We start from the raw sequence: 21139 nt of genomic DNA on the forward strand, positions 1-21139 counted from the left end.
AACTCAAGAAGTCCTCAGCACTTTATATTAATTTATTGAATCCTCATATTAATTAATAGAAATGGATATTATTATCATTCCTATTTTACAAATGGGAAAAGCTTGGAAAGGGGTTAAGGAACTGGCCTGAGGTGATATATATAATAAATTTGAGAGCCAAAATTTGAACCTAGATCTACCTATGAGCCCTGTATCTTAACCACTGCCCTATGCTTCCAGAATACTGACACTAAAGCAAATCAGAAGTCATTTGTGAAAACAAACCCAGGATACTTGTTTTTGTTGGTTTTCATCAAAGATCCAGAAAAATAAACTCTGAAGTATCCCTAGAATATATAGCACACCCTGAGGTATTTCTGAGATAGCTAACCTATTACTTTTTCTTAACAAAATGTGGACAAACTGGATGAACATGGTGACCCAGAACCAAAGTGTTAACAGCATATCAAAACCCAGCAGCCTTTACTCAGAGCTGAATTGAAGGCAGATGAAATATTAACAGCAGTTCTAGCAGCACAAAATGAAATATGAGGTCCTGTATCAGAAATTATTAGTAACCTGTTAAAAGAAATGCTGAAAAATGGCAGTTACCAAATTAAAACTGGGAAACAGAGCCCAAATGGGAAATTTCAAAAAGTTTGGAGGAAAATAAATGACAGATTGTCCTCTTGGCTCTTATTACTGCGCCATCCTAAATCCTACTTGGCAGTGGATGGTGGAGGTGAAATAAGAACTGCTTTGCTGCCAGTGCTGGTCCTCAGATTTGTAGTCCTAAGTGTCTGTGATGGTGTCTGGGATTGATTGGAAAAGTAGTTGGAAGTTGGTAGCATTTTAGCTTTATCTAAGTTGAAGAGTCTGGAGACTCTTATTATGAAAGGCATCCTCTCATTTGTGAATTGGCCCCTTTGCTCCAGTTTTGGATGCCTGGCTTCCTTCATGCCCAGCTACATGAAATATTCTACATGGGAAAGCTATTTTCATGAAATGCCTTCAAATTTAAAGCATCTATTTGGATATGTTGGTGTTTATGACTCAAAATATCTAGCATCAAATTAAAAAAGAGAGAGATTACAAATACAAAATACCAAGTAGTAAACGAATGACATATTTTTCCATTAGTAACTGAGAGCAGAGAAATTACTATAAGCAGAGTTGTTGAGCAATTGATGCCAAAGGGAGAAAAAAACAGAAATGAGCTATAGAACCATAGAATCTTAGTGTTGGCAGAGACTATGGAGTTTATGCAGTCCTACCCTATCATTTTTCAATGAAGAGACTGAGACATGGGGAGTTAAGGGACTTGACTTGCCCAAGACACATAGCTGTTTACTGACAATCAGGCCAAAAACATTTCCCAACTCCCAGCCCGGAACTCTACAGTTCAGCATGCTACTGCTGTCCTCTACTGAAAATTAACACTCACTCACCCTGGAACATGGAAGAATTCAGCATCTGTGGGGAGTGAAAGAAAAGATGAATTTAGAGATGGAAATCAGTTTGGGAAAAGAAAAGAGGAAACAGATGATTTGTCTTTGTGACTTGTTGGTCAAGGTTGTATAAGACATTTTTCGTCAGGTTATTCTCCTGTGCGTTCCCACAAATTCCCCAGGGTTTATATTTATTTGGTTATAATTCCCCAGGGTTTATATTTATATATACAGGTTTGATTTGCTTGGCGAATTCTCCGTGTACAAGTCATCTCCAAGTATAGATTGGTTTGTGGATGGCACTGCTATTGATCCTTGTCATATACATGGGTCTGACTTTCTTTCTCTAGCAGTAAAGTATGCTCCAGGGGAATCTGCTTCATGGGAATCTCCTAACTGAGGGTCAGAAGTAGGCTTAAGATGTAATAATTATCTTCTATTAACCCTTGTATTCTGTTAACCTCATGGAAAACTTGGGACTTTTAATCAGGCTCCTGAGTTAGGTAAAATAATTTTCTTCATTTGGAAGCACAGAGTAATTTGAAGTAAACCAGTAGCAAATAAGATACTATAAAAATGTCCCAATAGGATCCCATGTGAAATAGCAGTGTAGCAGTACAGATCTTCTAGTTTAGTCAAATATTTTTCAGAACAGAGCAACCAGAAATGAGAGAATCAGACAATATGATGAAAACTACAGATGGAATGCTTTGCATGAAAAGTGATTATATACAAGAGAAGGCTCAGGAGTGGGTAGGAGTAGAATTGGAAAAGAGTGGGTGACTGAAATAAGAGAAGATAATGTTTGACCTGGTCTAGTAAAATATTCCCTGCCACAACCGCTATTCCATGAAGAGATTGAGCCAAAAGTCCTGAATAAACTAACCTTAAGTTCAGAGTTGCCATTATTGTGGGAGGCATCAGGGAGAGCACATCCGGATTTGTGTTACACAGTAATCACTGCTGGGTGTCAGCATTCATCAGCCAGATGGTCAGACCCACAATTAATCAATTAGGCTGCGATGATCAACTGGACTACGTTTTCCCCTTTGGTAAAAAGCCCTCATCATGCGGTTAAGGCCAATAACACTTTTATCCTGTTGCTTTTGGAGAAGCTTCTAAAAATTCCTTTTCTTTTTTGGGCCTCTAGTTACTGGACAACTGTTAGGCTCCAAGTTGCTTTGACAACATAGATACCCAAATTCAAGGATTTCACATAATAGATTTCAACGCCCTGTGTGTTCAAGTATAATGTTTAACATACCCAGACAGAAATAATCTTTTTAAAGCAGCATTGTAAGCAGTATTACTCAACTGATTTTACTAGAGTCTTCGTATTGATTCCACTCAATGCAGTGGAACAACACTGGAGGGGACTCTTTCACTGGGTACTTACCAAGATGATATGATGTGATAACCAAATAATATGAATAATAAGCAATTTACTGAATGTTCACCATATGACAGGTACTGCTGTGACAAAGGTTGATGAACATTGATTCAGTGCTTAAAATGATTCCATGAGGATGACAATGTTACTTCCATTTCAGAGAGAGAGAAACAGGCCAGAAAGTTCATCTGCCCGAGGTTAAACATTCAGAAAATATGTGTTGAGATGACTTAATACCTTCTGAAATGAAATCCGAAAGTTTATTTTACATTTTCTTACCCATATACATCTGTGCATCTCTAAGGAACAACATTTAGGAATTGGTGGTGAGTCCTTATTATTTCTCTTAAAAGGACTTTACAGAAATATTTTACTAGTGTTCCCCAAGTCTGTTGCTCCCCTTGTTTTCCGTGCTGTTTTGTTCTACATCATGTGACTTGAGATTACTTTCTTCCTTCTTTATGGCCATTACTACCATTTCCTGATAATTATCAATCTCCACCTTGGTATCTTAATCTAGACATGGATTTCTAAGTCCATTCAGATAGCAAGAATTTTTTTATCAGTTGATTTATAGAACAGTTTACCTCCTCTGAAACAAAATATCTATCACTAATTTATTTTTTATGTTGAACCTTGTTTTTCCATCTGATTATTTTATTTTCCATCTCCCTTTGCTATATTACAATACTACTGCAGAGGGAGAATTGTCTGAAGTCTTATTAGTGGGAAGCATCTTTTCTTGATGGTGATCTAATGGAGGTCTATGCTGGCCCCATTGAGTAGAAATACTGCCTCAGTATCATAGTTCCCCTGTGTGTTATCATTTAACTCTAGCCCTCTTTTCTCTACGCTCTTCTCTACCCCCACCAAACCTCAATTTAAAGAGTACTACTCTTTAACCATTTCATACAGGCCATATACAGACACCGTTAACCCAAATGTACACCTTTTATATATCAGACTCATTTTATGGAATATGAGGCTTTTCTTGGTATTTAATTGCAGTGCTTTGCATTTTATTTGTTTTGCTACTTATGAATTGGGAAAACAATACCAAAATACTAGGATTGTATATAGGAAACCACCATTTCTTAATTCAAGTTTAGGAGCATGTGGGGGAAAAGAGATTTCAGAAACCTTAATGAGCATCTTTTATCCTCCAGGGCTCCATCAGTGCCCTCTTTTTCTGACTATGGTACTCTGTTTTGTCCTTGATATGTTTGGTAGTCAGCTTTTTTTTTCTTTATTTCTCTTGATGCTTCTTTTTTTACAATCCTACAATCTTCACCCCAGAGCTGATGAGGTGCTTTCGTTTTGAACTGCAGTATTCCTGTGTATTGCAGAACAGAGCCCTGCCATCTAGACTGCCTTTCTGCCTCATTTTGCTCCTGACCTAAACCCCCCTGCTATTCCAGGCCTGGCCTCTCATGACCAGAGACTGCTGACTCATCCTGGCCTGTGCCAAGCTGTGCAGTCGCTTAGTGATGTGGACAGGAGTCGAAGGACTAGAATGAGATCACTGAACTCATTTCACTTGTTGCTTACGGTACAGTCCAGCATGAGCTGGAAATGTAGGAACCTCGGCCTCCCGAGCAGAAAGAGTAAGTAGATAAAACACACTGCATCACCAAGTCCTCAACAAGCAGTAGTCGGGTGGTGGGTGGGGGCTCGCTCTATCATGGCCGTGGCTAGGGCATTCTGGTTCATCAGGAGCTTTCCTTTGTCCTCTCTTCTTCCTCTTCTCCACAGTTGTACCCTTCCCCCCTTCCCTGAACTTCCGTTCTGAAATGTCTGGATGGTACAGCAGTGATCTGGGCAGAAATGAAATTTGGCTAATAAGCAGCCTCTGCACAAAATTCTGGAACAGTGACACTGTTGAAATTGCTTAGTTTAGTTTGTCTACTGGGAACTCACATGAACTTCCCAACAGAATTCAAGGGGATGAAATCTTTTTTGTTTTGTTTTGTTCTCCTTTCCTTTTTGATTCTCTTTTTCTTTCTGTTTTGAGGGAGGTAGTTTCAGGAGACATGGCTGCATTCTGGTGTGGTGTAAAGTTTTCCGTCGGGAGACAATAATGTACATTCCTCTGGCAGGATGGGATGGTTTTTTTCTTTTTTTTTTTTGTTTCTCTTACTGTTGTTTATTTATAAGACATTTCCTCCCAGTTAGTGGAAGTTAGATCGTAAGAGGCTCCAGTGATTTTCCTTCCACCTCCCCTCCCTAATTTCTGTGCTTCAGCACTCTGGAACACTGTGAACTCGACAAACTAATCAGAGCAGGGAGCTTAACAGCCAGGCCTCGACACCCTCAAGAGACTGTGTGCTGATTCTCAGTCGTCACTCCTTGGATCAGGAACCACAGTCCTGGTGAGTGGTGAGGTTCCAGAATTTGATGTGTCAAGGATTTTATTCTTGGTGTCTCTAAGGCAGGCAGGAAATAAAGGGCGTTTTTAAAACAAACAAACAAAGAAATACAATTAAAGAAATATTACCAAACAGTCAAATGGAATGACGAAGATTTTTAGCGGACACAACTGAGAGTACTTTATGGACAATGGCAGAGCCTTGAGGCTATGCTCAGGAGCAGCCTGCAGGCATAGGTTTCATGCTGCCACAGATGGATGTCAGCCTTGACCTGCCTAGCAAACATCCTTGTGGGAGGAGGAAGATAGGTGAGTGGGGGCAGCAAGGTAGGTGGGGGAAGTGAAAGTGGGATTAATTGTTCATCTGGAGTTTCACTCCACCAGCTTTCCATGCTTTTCTCTTCTGAGTATTTACATTATGCTCACAGTACTTATATACCCAGCTAAGCAGAAAAGAATATCTATAGTGTATGTAGAGCAAAAATTCTTGCTAATACTGTTCTAAAGATCACTTTCCTAAGAACTGGTTGCTTTTAAATGTTAGGGAACCTCCCCACACCCGACCTTTGGAAAATATTATTTGTCACACCCTCCTCTTTATTCCTCTGCATTCATGGTATCAAGCAGAAGAATGCAACGAGAATCCTTATTTGGTTCCCAGGAAATTTATCATCCTGCCATAAGCCAACTAAATGACTTTCCTCACAATATTAAACCCAAATATAGTGTTGTCCTCAATATAAGGAACTCTGATTGAGTGTGCTCTGGGAAGTTTTCAAAGGAATGGAGTGGGGGTGGTTGCATCCTGTCTGTTGTGAGACTAGCAGAGGAGTCCACGTACCAGCTTTGATAGCCAAAATGTGCCTTCCAAGTCCTTCTTAATAACTCACACTCTCTAAAAGGGTAATTTTTGTTAGAATGTGTTTTTATCACTTGCCATCAGGTCCTTGCTTAGTTTCTTTTCTGGAGGTATTACATCTTACTGTGTTTTCTCATATTCTTTCTAATTTCAAGAATCTGGCATGTTCTAAAATATTAAGCATGGAAATAACAAAAAACAAAAAAAACATGGTGGCCATAAAAGCATTTGACAGTGTGGCAGCATCTGAAGTGAAATGCTTTTTGGAGAGAGGAGGAGTCTTTGATGTCCCCAGTATGGTTCTTGTAGGCTGAAACTTCCAGGAATCACAACCCAGCCTAAGGGGCACTTACTCGACATTCTTAAATTTTAGGAAAGAGATGTTATTTCATTGTTTTACTTGCCCTTGATATTAACACATTACCAGTAGATTTCTCCTGGAAGTTTAAAATGCTTTAGCAATGGATGATTTTACATTTATCCAGATGTGTATTGTATGTGCCTGTTGCATGTATTCTTGTCCAAGCTGGTACAATGATCCAGCATATTACACTGGTACACAGCCTTGGGATTTTGTTTGCTAAAATGTGTGATTCAGATTCTTAACCATAGAATCATACATGCTCATATATCCCAATTTTCCTATAGTGACTGACTCCTGCTACAGCCTCAGGTTTGTCAGTGACCTCCAGGACAGAGTCAGCTTCCTATCACAAGTCCTGTAGTTTGTGAGGCACATTAAATTTCTCAGCGTCACTGTGATAGGAAAACAGTCTCAGAGTTTTATTAGGTCTAGTATGCTAAAAGTTTAATGTTATATTGATAGCAAAGTTTGCCTATTTTAGTTAGCTCATGTTAGTTAGGACTATACTATTTATATGTATATTATTTTAGGTAATTTCCATTAGTTATCTTGTTTTCTAAGAAAAAGGTTGAAAAGAAAATGGTGTTAAATGTTTAGAATATGATGTAAAAAATGTAACTAGCTCTTTGGCCATTACCACCAAGACCTACATAGGAGGTTAACATTCCTCAGTTAATATTCAAACTGCCCAGACTCGCAGGAAAACTGTCTCATAGTCTCTGGTAGGGATGTCTATTAGAACTGCACTGAGGGCAAGATAGATCTCTAACACTTTGAAAACATGTTATTATTGACTACATATGAAATTATATAAGCAACTTTAAGCAGAGAATAGGTAAAAACAAATATTTAAGAGTATTCCCAAGAGATGACATTTTAAAATATATGATCTGCCATAGAGATTTTTCCTATAGTTGCTAAGATCTGGAGTTCCAAGTGGCCGTGGAAGAATTTCATGGCTAAATTGAAATATACGAGAAGTCAGAAGTTGATTAGTATACTTCTGATACAAAGGCAAGACAATGAAGTATTTCTTTGTGCTTCAATGGCTTTATTAATATTACCCATTTTTTAATACCTTGATTATAATCCTTCACAATGTACTATCAATAACTCAATTTCCTAATGCTCACCTGGAAATTCTAACTTCATTAAATTAATGAGGATGCATGTTCTGAAATGTATATTTTCTTACATGCACATTTTAGCTATAAGTGTTTGCTGTATCTTATATTCATTTAATTAGGCAGTTACAAATATATACAAATGGAACTGCTAAATAACAGAATTACCCCGATAAGAAATTGTTCTTTCTTATTTGTATAGAAATGGTTTTTAGTATTTATATGATTCCCCTAACAAAGACACATATTTTTAAAACTCAAAAAGTTTTTTAAATATTTCTTGTATGATTGTACATGTATGTTAGCTTATAAATGTTGACATATATGCACAGCCATATGTCTATATTCAGCTATTAAGAATATGACCAAATTCTAGCAAAGTTACTTATCTTTGAATTCAGTCAAATGTTTTGATCATAATGGCAATAAATGAAGTGTAATTGACTTTTTATCACACTGACAACATGCAAAGTTTACACAAATATTTATGAACAGTATTTGCAAAAAGAAAGATTTAGTTAACTGATCAGTTTGGTAATTACCCTTCATCAAATATACATGTTAGCTTATCAACCTAAATTCTATTATGTACAACTTCAAAATATTAATTGCTATATGTATAAAGAAGTTTAAAATTAAGTAGAAAATTAAATTGTTATTATCTTAAAATTGAGCATATATTTAGTGAATTCATTTTATTTTATAAGAATGAGTACATATACAAATGATCCTGTTTATTCTAGTTTCTCAGTTATTTCACTGTATGTTAAATATTTTGATGCTGTATTTACATATTAGCATCAGCCACCATAATATTCCTGATACCTTTTAAAGATCAGCCAAATCATATTCTTGACAAGTCACACTTTATCTCTGAAGTTTTCCATAAAACCCAAATTAAAAGTGATCTGACATTGGTAGCATTTTACTAATCTGTATCTTCACTTAGCATTTACATATTTTTTTAAGTTGAGGGTTTTTTTTTTAATGTATGAAACTGCAAGTGGTTAGAAGGCAGGTTTTGTGTTTTAGGTTTGTTAATTTCTCTCCCAACCAATGTCAAATTGCCTCATTCTGAGTGAAGGATCAATGAATATGTGATGAATTAATGAATATCTACATGTCAATGTATTGACAGTGAAATTGAATATGTCTTGCTTATCATAATGAAAGAAACGGCCAGCCACGTTGGTTCATGCCTGTAATCCCAGCACTTTGGGAGGCCAAGGCAGGCAGATCTCCTGAGGTCAGGAGTTCGAGACCAGTCTGACCAACATGGAGAAACCCCATCTCTACTAAAAATACAAAATTAGCTGGGCATGGTGGCTCATGCCTGTAATCCCAGCTACTTGGGAGGCTGAGGCAGGAGAATCACTTGAACCCAGGAGGCAGAGGTTGTGGTGAGCCACTGAGATCACGCCATTGCACTTCAGCCTGGGAAACAAGAGTGAAACTCCACAAGGAAGGAAGGAAGGAGGGAGGGAGAGAGGGAAGAAAGAAACATGTCCAGAACACAACGTAGGGTCTTCTATATCTGAGCCTCCCTAACCTCCATGTTAGATCTTCCGACTATGTGACAGCATTTTCAACCATTTGCTAAGGTTGCTTCTCTAATCCTCACAATGCTTGGGTAATTTCTGATGGAACATGGGATCCTGAATTTGTAGTAGTTCCATCCATTTTCCTGGAATTATGAGGGTGACCAAATATCCAGCTTGATCAGCTCATGTAATCAGCAAGTACCAGACTTACCTTTAATGCATTGTATTAACCAACAGTCTCTCCAGCTTGTCAATACTTACTTACAGTTAGCTAGTGGTTCTTTCCTTCCTCAGACTCCACATCTGTGGAGATTAGGCTGATGTCAGACATGGAAAGGAATGAAGACTGGCTATGGATGCCCTGTGAACTAGACAGGAGAGAGGCAGGGCAGACATACAGCACAATGAAGAGCAGGGGCAAGAAGACTGGCAGCCAAATCATTTGCACTGTCTTAACAAGCACTAATTAAATGCCCTGTTTGAGGTAAATAATAGCTGAAAATAGCCTAGTGCAGTTGTATCTCATTGATGAGTAGAGAAATTGGTGGAATCGCTTAGTGCTGTTTCATTCATTAAGCTGCAGCACACTAAGCCTTCTTCAGGGGAGGGGGCATCAAGTCGAACTAGCCTCTAAAGCACCATTTGCTAAATCCAGAGACTAACTGCATGTACTACAAACTGACCCTAATAAACAATTTTAAAAACCCAAAATATTATGTATAATGAAACATGCTTCAATCATACCCATTTTCAATTATCAATCATCTCGGTAATTCCCCAGATATATATGTACATAATTCTGTCCTCTAAACCAATTTTTCCTGGAGTTTATGTATATAAAATATTCCTTTTCATCTCTTTATTTTCCCTGCTTACTGTCTAGTAAACTGAATTCCTAAATGTAAGCAGCCACAGAAAGAAAAGTGATTCACATAATGGATAATTAACCCTTGAACAATGGAAAGTTAACTCTCCATAGACATGCCAAAAACTGAAATGTTTTGTTATTGAATTTGTTCTCCTTTGGGAGTTAACACTAGTGGAGAACATCTCCATTAGTACATCCCTGACACCAAACGACCTGTTCATCCTTAAGCTATGATTGCTGCACTCACCTTCCAGTTCATGCTGGCAGGATTTGTAATATGATGTCCTCCTGGGTAGTCATGTACAAACCACTCTGAGGGGCAAAATTATATGAGTGCCTAATCCACTTGTGAAAATGAAAGAAAGGGGATCTTTTTTATGAAAAACGCCTAAAATGGAATGACATAAATTGTAATAAAAAGTGTTAGCACCTTGCACCTCCTGCTAATTGCATTCCTAGTCAAGAGGAAGCAAATTTGTATAATAAATGTTATAGGTACGTCATGGACAAAGTGCAAAGAATTGTCTATTCCTTTCAATAGTGAATTGAAAAAGAGGAGCAACCCTGTTTAAGCTACATATAGTAGCCTTAATTTTGGCTCCTAATCTTTCTGGGACTCATCTATTTCATTTGTCTAATGAGGATAATAGTAACCCATTCAACTTACAGTACACAGACTGTTTCTTCATTATATTCATTAAACATGGATTTAACATTAATTTATTCATCCACACATTTAATTTTAAGTTTAAGAAACATTTTTGGACCAGATGCAGTACTCACACCTATAGTCCCAGCACTTTGAAAGGCTGAGGCGGGAGGATCCCTTGAGCCCAGGAGTTTGAAACCAGTCTGGGTAACACAGCAAGATCTCATCTCTACTGAAATTTTTAAAAAGTAGCCAAGCATGATGTCACATACCTGTAGTCCCAGATACAGAGGAGGCTGAGATGGGAGGATCCCTTATCCCTTGAGCCCAGGAGTTTGAGCTTGCATTATGCTGTGATTGTACCACTGTACTCCAGCCTGGGCAACAGAACAAGACTGGGAAAAAGAGAGAGAGAGAGAAAAAGAAAGAAAGAAGGAGAGAGAGAGAGGAAGGAGGGAAGGAAAGAAGGAAAAGAGAGAGAGAGGGAGGGAAAGAAGAAAGAAAGAAAAAGAGAAAGGAAGGAAGGGAGGGAGGAAGGAAGGAAAGAAGAAAAAAAGGAAAGCAGGTCCACATTGAGCTGTGATTGTACCACTGTACTCTAGCCTGGGCAACAGAGCAAGACTGAAAAAAAAAGAAGAATAAAAAAAAAGAAAGAAAGATTTTGAATCTCTACTTTGTGTCAGTCTTTTATTCCAGAAGCTAAAGATTGATTCATTTATTAATAAATGTTTGTTCAGGAGTTCATATTATATATCCTACATTATTCCAGGGACTGTGGATACTTGCAGTAGATTAAAAAAAAACAAAACTGAAATCTTTGTTCTCTTAGTACTTACTTTCTAGGTAGGAGAGACAGATGACAAAACATATATATGTAAAATACGTGGCATTTTTAAGTGCTATGGAGAAAATTTAAAGAGAAGAAAGAGTGTGTACATGTGTCTGTCAGGGCTGTTTGTAATTTTAAATAGGGTGGAGAAGTAGAGGGGAAGTCTTCATTGAGGGGACAGCCTTTGAGAAAATACCTCAGTGAAAGTGAAGAAGCAAGTTTTGTGGATAACTAGGCAAAAGCATTTTGAATAGTGGAAGTGTCAAGTGCAAAAGCCTTGGACGCGAATGTATCTGGAAAGTTTGAGTGATAACAAGGAAGTCTGTGACAGAATTCTAGTGGGCAAGCATGAGACTAGTAGGAGATAAATTAAGGGAGGCAAGGGGGTCTGATCACATGGGCCCTAATAAGCTGTTATGAAGGCGTTGGCTTTGTCATTTACAATGCAAAAATGTATACAACATGGTCTTAAGTTGCTCACTAGAGGACAGGTAGATAAGGAAAGAAGTTGGGATAATAACCATACGCTAAGTGCCGTAACTGAAGGATGTTCAAGGAACCATAGTGGTCCAAAATAGTCAGTGTCCAGCTGAATGTATCTTGGAGTGGGGATCAGAGGAAGTTTCACAGAAGAGCTGATAAATCCATGCTGGGACTAGAAGGATTTTCCCAGATGGTCAGAGGAAAGAAGAGCATTCAGTAAGAGGGCCAGTAGGGGCAAAGGCAGTTAACTAGAAATAGCATGGTAGAGCTGGGGAACACTATCACTGATGCGTAGTAGGGGAGTACAGAGAAACGATGCTATAGATGCAAGCAGGGAACAATCATGTTGGACCCTGATTACTATGCAAAGAAGTTTTAACTTCATCTGGAGGCATTTGGGGAGCCATTGAAAGGTTTTAAGTAGAGAAGGTTAATGATGAAATTGTGTGATACAAGATCACCCTGGCAGCAGGGTAGAGGATAGATTATAGGAATGGGAGAATAGAGGCAAGAAAATGAGTTAGGAGGCAACTGAAATTGTTCAGACAGGAAACAATGAAGCCCTGAACTAGGACAATAACTATGGGAATAGTCAGAGAGGAGGAGACATGTTCAAGAGATAGGCAAAATTGACACAATTTAATAACCTTTGGGCTGGGCATTAAGAGAAGGAATTTTAGATTGCTCCCAGGTTTCTGCCTTAAACAACTAAGCAGGAAAAGCTGTGAGGAGAAAGAGCAGATTCTGGAGGATGGGGGAAGATTATATACTTGCTTTTGAATGTGTTTCATTTGAGGATGTTAGGGGAACATCCAGACTGGCCGTTGGATTTAGTCAGGAATGCTGGGGATAAGTCAGGGTCAGACTTTGTCAGTCATCTGAATCATCCGAATTATGACAGTAGTTTAAATTATGGAATGGACATTTCTCAGGAAAAATATATTGAAAGATGACAAGAAGGAGAAGATCCTTGATATATGGTGCATTTCTGGAATGGAGAGAGGAAGAGGAACCTGCAGAGAAGATTATCATGACCAACTATTATGTGCCAGTCATTGTGCTAGATAGTGGAAAAACCAAGATGGCGGGCATCCAGATGCTGCTGCAGAAGTGTCCACAGTTTGTCCAAACATAAGAGGTTCTTATTATTATCATCACCAACCATAGGATAATGTTAACAGAGGGAATACCCAAACATAACAAGGAAAAGTCGTGTAAACTATTTAATCGGTGTCAAGGGAGATTATTATAAAGGCATAATCCTGGCAAGTTTGCTGCATGCATTTTTGCTATACAGCTAATTTCTGAACTTTCTCATGTTTATATGTGTATGTTCCAGTGTTAGCATGGGTTCAAGCTATTGGCAAAACAAGCCAGGTGTAAATTATGGTAGAATTGAAATCAATAGTGCATTGAAGCTCTGGAGTGCCCAGTTCACATCAGGGCGTGCGTCTGTGTTCACTGAAACATGGCTATCAAGTGCACCCCGAGTCATTAGATGTGTTATCCAGTGAATAACAGCATAATGATATTTTAGCAGAGCAGCCTTATGATAAATTCTGCTTTAGTGAAACTCCATATACAGAGCAATTTCTCCTGGCCATGTACATTGCATGGCAAAGAAAGGGTATCCTGCTGCGTATCAGAAAGCTATAATTTCATTTAGGGGTTCTATTAACGTCGTAACTGCAAGAGCAGAGCTCAAGTGGCTATTTAAGTCATAGGAACTTCAAGCTAAAATTACTGCCTAGTCCTAATCGCCACCTCCAGGGGACTCCTGCCTATACATATGTACTTTGTGTTTCTATCTTTGTGTCTATAAATACTCAATCACTCCAGGGGCTGAGGTGATAAGCTGTTCTAAAATATGACAGGTATCTGTCACGTTTGCAGCTGGTACAGACTCAAGGGCTAAAAGCAGTCATATTATTCATTAATGGTCAAATGATAAGAGGGGCCAGGACTCCCCAACAAAGTTCAGAGTACAGGTGTTCTTGTTTCTCTGCTTTAAGACATTCTCCACTCAGTTTAAGGTCAGGATCTTCCAGTATGTTGAGGCTAGAAAAGGAGGAAGTTTTACATTTACCTGTATAGCAGGGTTAACAGCCAATATATCCTTACCCCAACTTGCTCCTCTTTGCCTTGTCCCATGCTCAGCTGTGAAAATAATAGTATTGTAGTATTGGTATTTAGTAAGGTTTTATATAGTGTCCCATAAAAGTGATTCCCTAGATATCTAACAAGGACATTCTATCTTGATATATATACTCAAACTGAAAATAGGAAATCATCATATTGGAATTGAATGCTTATACTCTAAGGAAAATACATTTATGTAAATTTACAAATTGTCAAATAGTATTTATTAAATGATACTTTTGAACTGACTCCAGGAAACCAATAGGAAAGATTCAAAGTTAAGTATGTTTCCCCTTATTTTGTAATGAAATTTTCATGTTCATGCTCCCACATGAGCAATCAACTTTGTCAAAAGTGGGCACTACGTGCTGGGTGCAGTGGTTCACACCTATAATCTCAAGCACTTTGGGAAGCCAAGGCAGGTGGATCACTTGAGGTCAGGAGTTCAAGACCAGCCTGGTCAACATAGTGAAACCCCCGTCTCTACGGAAAATACAAATATTAGCTGGGCATGGTGGCGCACACCTGTAATCCCAGACTTGGGAGGCTGAGGTAGGAGAATCATTTGAACCTTGGAGTTGGACATTACAGTGAACTGAGATCACACTACTGCACTCCAAGCTGGGCAACAGAGTGAGACTCCATCTCAAATTAAAAAAAGGGGCCACTCCGAGATTGGGCACTAGAATCTAACTTTCTTCAGTCATTATGTTTCATTTGGTCACTCTTTTCTGGGCTTGGGAATCATCTGTCTACATGCTTTAATATAAGATCCCAGCAGAATTATCATGGTTCAGAAAATCCCAGCAGAATTATCATGGTTCAGAAAATCTCAGTAATGATGGAATTTTTCATTCTTCATAAGGTAACTGTATTTTACAGTCATTATATTAACCCTTATGTCATCCTGTTGAGAAAGGAATCTTGAAGAGATAGAGAGCCACACTTACCATGATGAAACTAAACTTTTTACTTTCCATATTAGCCTCTCCATTGTTCTAGCACTTTATCACAATATTTAATTTTTTGCTTAAATAGTGCAATTAAACATTAAAATCTGTAAGAGCCAAATCTCTGGTATCTGTTACCCCAGTACTCTCAATATGCCTAAACAATATAATATGCCATTGTGATAATTTTGAGAATGGCTACTGCTCTGGTAAGAATATTTTCAAATCATTTCTCTTTATAAGAATATATATAATATATATTGTGTAGACATAAGTAAGCTCCAAGATGAGGTAGGGCAACTCTTCTGTTGTTTGCCTGAATTTAGGCAGTAAGAACAGTGTGATTAAGAGTGAAAACTACATAGATTCTACAACACTGTGACCTTAGAAAAACTGTTTAATTCTCATGCCTGTTTCTTGATCTGTAAATTAAGGATGAGGAGAAGGAGGAGGAGGACCATAAATTTATTTTTATTATAAAATTACTGTGGGGAGTAATATAATAAATGTAAAATACTTAAACCAATACTTGGTATATAATAAGCACTCAATAAACAGCTGCTTTTATCATCATTACCATTGTCATTCTCCTCATCATCACCTATTCTTATGCTACAGGATCATGGTTCATACTTGTTAGGAAAAAAATCTACATGCACAGACACAAATACACGTGAGCATACTCCACCCACCTAGGAATGCTTGCTTGTATGAGATGTGTAAGCTTTACCTATAGTTTAATCTTAATATTATCCCAAGCAGAGAACATACAAGGAATCCATACTTCGTATGAAGTGAGCTTGCTACTGAGTTTACCTTTACCACGGGTTTCAAGTAGCTGATATAAGATCACTTCTTGGGTGAGCCTCGCTCCTATTACCTACTCATGATTTCTGGGCGCTCTCATCTTATTTCTTAAGTTTTTCATGTCTATTTTCCCTCCAAACTGTAAATTCTGTTAAAAAGCATGGTCTAGTCCAAGTCTGTTGATCAGTCCACTGGTCTAGGTCTATAGATCAGTCCACTACTATTATTCAATAAATAAATGTAAGTTCAGAGAATGAATGAATGAGTTTCTCTCTGTTTCCAGCTTCTTGATTAGGTCCTAGTCCTGGCTACCTGATGTGCTAAATGCTGACCTCATTGTACACCTAAGCCACCCTATTCACTATGCCTACCTATCATTCCCAGTCTTCCAGTCTGAACTCTCTTGATTATTTTTGCTCCTTGCCTAATACGAAACTCTCAATACCAGTACCCAGTCCATACAGTAGGCCCATCCTCCTGTCTGCTTCATCTTTTCCTTCATGGAACTGTGAACATTACCCAAGAACAACGTTTTTATGCCTTTGCCAATGCTTTCCATTTAGAATTTGAACTTTAATCTTATAGGTGATTCATTATTCATTTGCATTGTAATCTGATTCCCTCAGCTCTAATCTTGATTCCGATCTTCATACTATGTTATTCACATACCCTTTTCTATATTTATTATATTTTGAGAAAATACACACATATCAATAATAAATTAATGAAAGCTGATATCAAGTTCTATCTACAAAAATCAGCATTAAAATATTTGGCATACTATATGTTGTACCACTTGTTTTACTTTTCATTATGCTTCTTATCTTTGCTCCTTGAGAAATATCAGAGATCTTACATCCTGAACTTGGTCTGGTGGCGCCATACCTACTCTATCCCTAGGCTAGTGCTGATGACATCTAAAGCTTAATTAATGTCATTTTAACTGGAAAATGTTGGCATTAGTGTAGTAGTATGTCTAGTAGTGGATATCATGTAAAAAAAGAAAGAGCTAACATTAAAATGCAATACTATTGTAGCTGGAAAAGGCCACTGACCATTACATGTGGATATATATTTATTGTGTTCCTATTACTGTCATCCTCTTTTGGACTTTTTTTATGACGAGAAAGAGAAAATATTTTAAGAGGTATAATTTAAATTTAGAAACAAATATGCTAAACTTAATTTGCAGTTGTCACAACAGTTAATAATGTTACTGACTATCAGAGACATGATACCTTCTCACAGAGAGCTTATGGCTTTTATACTCTTATTGCAGAGACTAGTCATAGGATCATAAAACTAACTGGAAATTACCAGTCTACAATTGTGCACCAACATGACCAATAATGAAAGGTAGTGAGTACTACAGTATCTGCATTATGGTGGCTTAGAAAGGAGTATGGAAGGCTTAATTAATAGTAGAGGGAGAACTTTAGCTATAGATTTAAAAGCTGGAATTGAAAGATAATGGAATGAAACGCCTTTTGGAAAGAAACAAAGATGGCAGCCAATGGTGTGATTTGGGAAAACAGAGAAGTAGAGAGGATTAAGAGAACTATCAACCAATGGAAATAAAGTTGGTATATACAGGAAGTAGTAAAATTAGAAATGAGATCCATGTTCTTGAAGACTAGGATATGAATTTCAAACGGCAGGCAGAGTCCAGATTTATTTTTTATGGGTGATGACAACAATGGCTGTCATACAGTTAGAATGCAATAAGGATTTGCTGAATGACTGAAACACCTACAGAGGCAAGCAAAAATAATGAAAAAAGTGTTTTAGAAGTTAACCTGGCTATAGTGTGCAGGATAGATGGTTGAGATTAGTCAGAAATACCAACTGAGGGGCAATGACAGTAATTTAAGTATAGAGCAATCGAGACACAAATAACACTCATGACTGTGGGAATCAAAAAGCAACATTTCAAAAAACAAAACGTTTAACGACACTTTATATCTCTCTTCCCCACCAACCCTAATTCTAGTCCCACCTAGACTTGGGTAATTGTAACTGTAAAACTCCTCTTAAATGCCTGATTTCCTTTGCCTTTTGATTTGATGAGGCTCACTGAAGCCTCCAGCCAGTGAGAGCTTTGTTATAGTATGTTCCTGAACAACATAAATTACTCTTGATGTTTGCCAGCTTGAACATAAACTCAGGGACACACAGATTCTTCTGAGTTCCTGTTTACAAGTTCCTGATATGCAAGACTCTGTGAGATCTCAGATACCACAGAGTGTTGATCTGCACAACGGGATTCTGGAGGATCATTCATTCTAGGTTCTTAACTGTACTACTGGTATAGTTAGGACTGACTCCTGAAAATAGAGAGAGAACTCTTTTTCTATGTTTTCTCCCTTCCTTCTTCAGTTCAACCAGACCAGTATCAAAAAGAAACCTCAGGGCAGAGCATATGCTAGCAAAGATTTCAAAACCATCCAGGCCCTGTTGTATGCTTGAGATAGTCCCAGAGATCCCAAGGATATTCTGGGACTTGGTTGTTAGAAACAGTGTGGTTAACTTGTTTTCATTGTATGCCTAATCCACCCATCATTAACTATCATGTATCCTGTTGGCATTTCTTTGGACAATTCCAACATTTTTTGAAGGATAACAATTTGGCTAATATATTACTTATATATTCAACTTCCTGGTTGACCAAGAGTTGTGTGTACACATTTCTATGTTCCTCTCTTACGGCAAGTACCAATTTTATATTATGGTATTTGAGTGAGTGTCTTTCACTACATACCTACCGAGAGCACCTTCTAGATGGGACCAAGCCTTACTTTTCTCTTTATTTTCTCATTTCAGCAAAATGTATGTGTCCCATAGTAGACCACCAGTACACATCTTTAGACTCTCTTGATTTCATGGATTTTGAATAGGGACAACCCTTTATGAGTTTTCTATCTTGAGTTCTGAGTTTCTAATGTGGAAAATACCTCCTAAATGCTAACCTCTCCTCCCGTCCCAACCAGTCAATCCTAGATACATATAAGGCCTAATTTTGCCCTGCAGTTGGGATAAAAAATGTGAAATTGACAGCTCTGCTTGTCAAACCTGTCTGTCTGCACTACACAGCTCAGAGTAGCACCATTTAGAGAAAGGGTGTTTGGAAAATTAAACAAGGACTGTGTGAATAGGAGACCTATCGGCCTGCAATGGAATGACAGGTTTCTGCCCACAAACTGGGGTTAAGACCTGCATATTGATGCTTCTTTTTACCCATTTGTGAGTAATGGGTCTCACCCCATTAGTGGGTGCATTTGTTATACCACTAGAAGCTGTTATGCATTCTCTGTAAGTCTGCGTGAGGGAGCTGTAGATATACATAAATATGTACTTGCTGACAGATCTCCATATTTATCTGCCTGTCAGTGGGAGCAGACAGGGCACAGCTCTTTGATGGGCAAGAACTGCAGGTCAAAACCATGTTCTTGCTGCTGCTGTTGCTGCTTCTGCTGCTTCTACTGTGATTGCCATAGCTTTATCATTTAAGTCCTGAAGGAAGCTAGGGGCAGCTTGTTAGTTTTCATTCTTGCTTAACCTGGGAGGCTAGCTCTGGTCACTGACATAATTAAACAGACCTTGAAAATGTTGACTGCCAATATTCTTGTGGCCAGCAGAGAAGGACTCTCAAAACCATGTTCACTTACCATCTGTAATCTTTCTGTGTTCCTTGAGAGTCCCCATATCTCTGCTGTCTTCAAACACTGTGTTTAATGCTGTCCTGATGCTGTCTGATGCTGGTGGATTCTGCCATCAGGTGTATTTCCTGCTGTATTTCCCTATCTTTCAGGCTCTACCCCATTCAGGATATACATTCTCTCCCAGTGCGAAAAAATTATTGTGCTCCAAGCTTTCAAGGGAAAGAGTCTACTAAACCAAGTGCTCACTTTAGCAGCAGTTATATACCTACAATTCTCTACAGCATTGGCTTTGGTCTTCATCATCTCAATATGCAATATGCCTTATGAGGAAAAAGACTTTTTTGCCCCAAAGTGAAACCATACTAATGATAATAAACTGAATTTAAGATTACTTTGTGTATAACAGAGCAAAACAAGCAGAGTAGACTTGTGTTTTTAATCTAGGCCTGTTTACCAGTTTAATTTGATAGTGGGAATTAATTGTGCAATTTGTAATGTAACTACAGCGCAACCACAATTAAAAATATTCTTTATAGTCATTGCTCCTCCATCTCATGCTTATGAGATGGCACAGACCATTCTTTTCTCCAGAATTCAATTTTCCTCAAAATTATGGAATTATTGCAAAAGAAGTGACAGGAATATTTTTTTTTCTTGATTAGCTTTCTTGGTATCCACTTAATAGAAGTCTAACTGAAAGATACCCAGAAGTGAGCTCATCTTAGACGGTGTTCCTGACTGTGCCATTCTAAATGGTAAGTAGAAGAGCAGAAGAGTTTTGTCTTAGACCAAATTTGTAAAGAAATAGACTGATTTATCAAAGAGATGAGATGATGTGAAAGGTCTTATTTCTACTTGTCAAAGAGGTATGAGACAGATGTTTCACTAGGCGGGACAAAGGCTGGACTAAAATATGGAGGTTTCTTTTTCTGTTTATTTATGTTCTGTTTACTTTTTAAAGTCATTATTATTAATATTTCTGTAATGCAAAACAGGGCAGACCTATTTTTCTAAAGATCATTTCCATCAGAGTAGAAATTAGTAATCTGATCAACCAGATTGACAGTGAAATAAAAATTTTAAAAAAAACCCTCTGTTACATGACTGGGCATATGCTTTTATTTTTTGACACATTAGGGTTGATACTTGGGAATTACAGGTTGATGCTTCTGTGGGAATGGGCTAGTTAACAACCCTATTTGACTTTTTGCTAATTTTGAAAACTCAGTAAATGTATCTTAAGCTATGTTAAAGGAACTTATGATTTTATGATTTACTATGAGAGTCTGCACCTGCTTAAGATGCACCACAGAAATATTAAAATGAGACTATTCAGTAGGAATTAAGAAATGTTTTAGCTATTGTATAAAGGTTTCTCCAGGGCAGTATTTCCCAAACATCCCTGAACTAAGAATCATCAGGGTCACCCTTGATATGCACATTCCTGAGTCTACCATAAACCTAGAGAATAAGAAACTTGCATGAAGGGACCTTGGCATTTGGGTCTGAAACAAGAAACTAGTCAATTGTTGTGATTCGTGAAGTTTGGGAAACATTGTTCTAATATATTTCTTAAGGCACATAGGGGAAATGATTTATTAATTTACCCATATAAAAGTGATCCTATAGATACATTTCTTCCTATGCTCTTCCCAGGAGTTTAGAGCCATTTCAAGAGAATAAAG

General features: G+C 37.9%; 1 protein-coding gene across 46 annotated transcripts in view; it reads left to right on the forward strand.

Moving 5' to 3' along the window:
• ZBTB20 (zinc finger and BTB domain containing 20) overlaps positions 1 to 21139 on the forward strand; it is an 829160-nt gene that overhangs the window by 508871 nt on the left and 299150 nt on the right. For 40 of the 46 annotated variants that reach the window (XM_078352092.1, XM_078352083.1, XM_078352089.1 and 37 more), the window contains one exon: positions 20117 to 20209. The exons of the other annotated variants lie outside the window; for them this stretch is intronic. The gene's annotated coding sequence lies outside the window, so the exon portion shown is untranslated. The remainder of the gene's footprint in view (positions 1 to 20116; positions 20210 to 21139) is intronic. 46 annotated transcript variants of the gene reach the window in all.

This window comes from Callithrix jacchus, chromosome 15 (assembly GCF_049354715.1).
Source record: "Callithrix jacchus isolate 240 chromosome 15, calJac240_pri, whole genome shotgun sequence".
In the NCBI taxonomy this organism is placed as follows: Eukaryota; Metazoa; Chordata; class Mammalia; order Primates; family Cebidae; genus Callithrix; species Callithrix jacchus.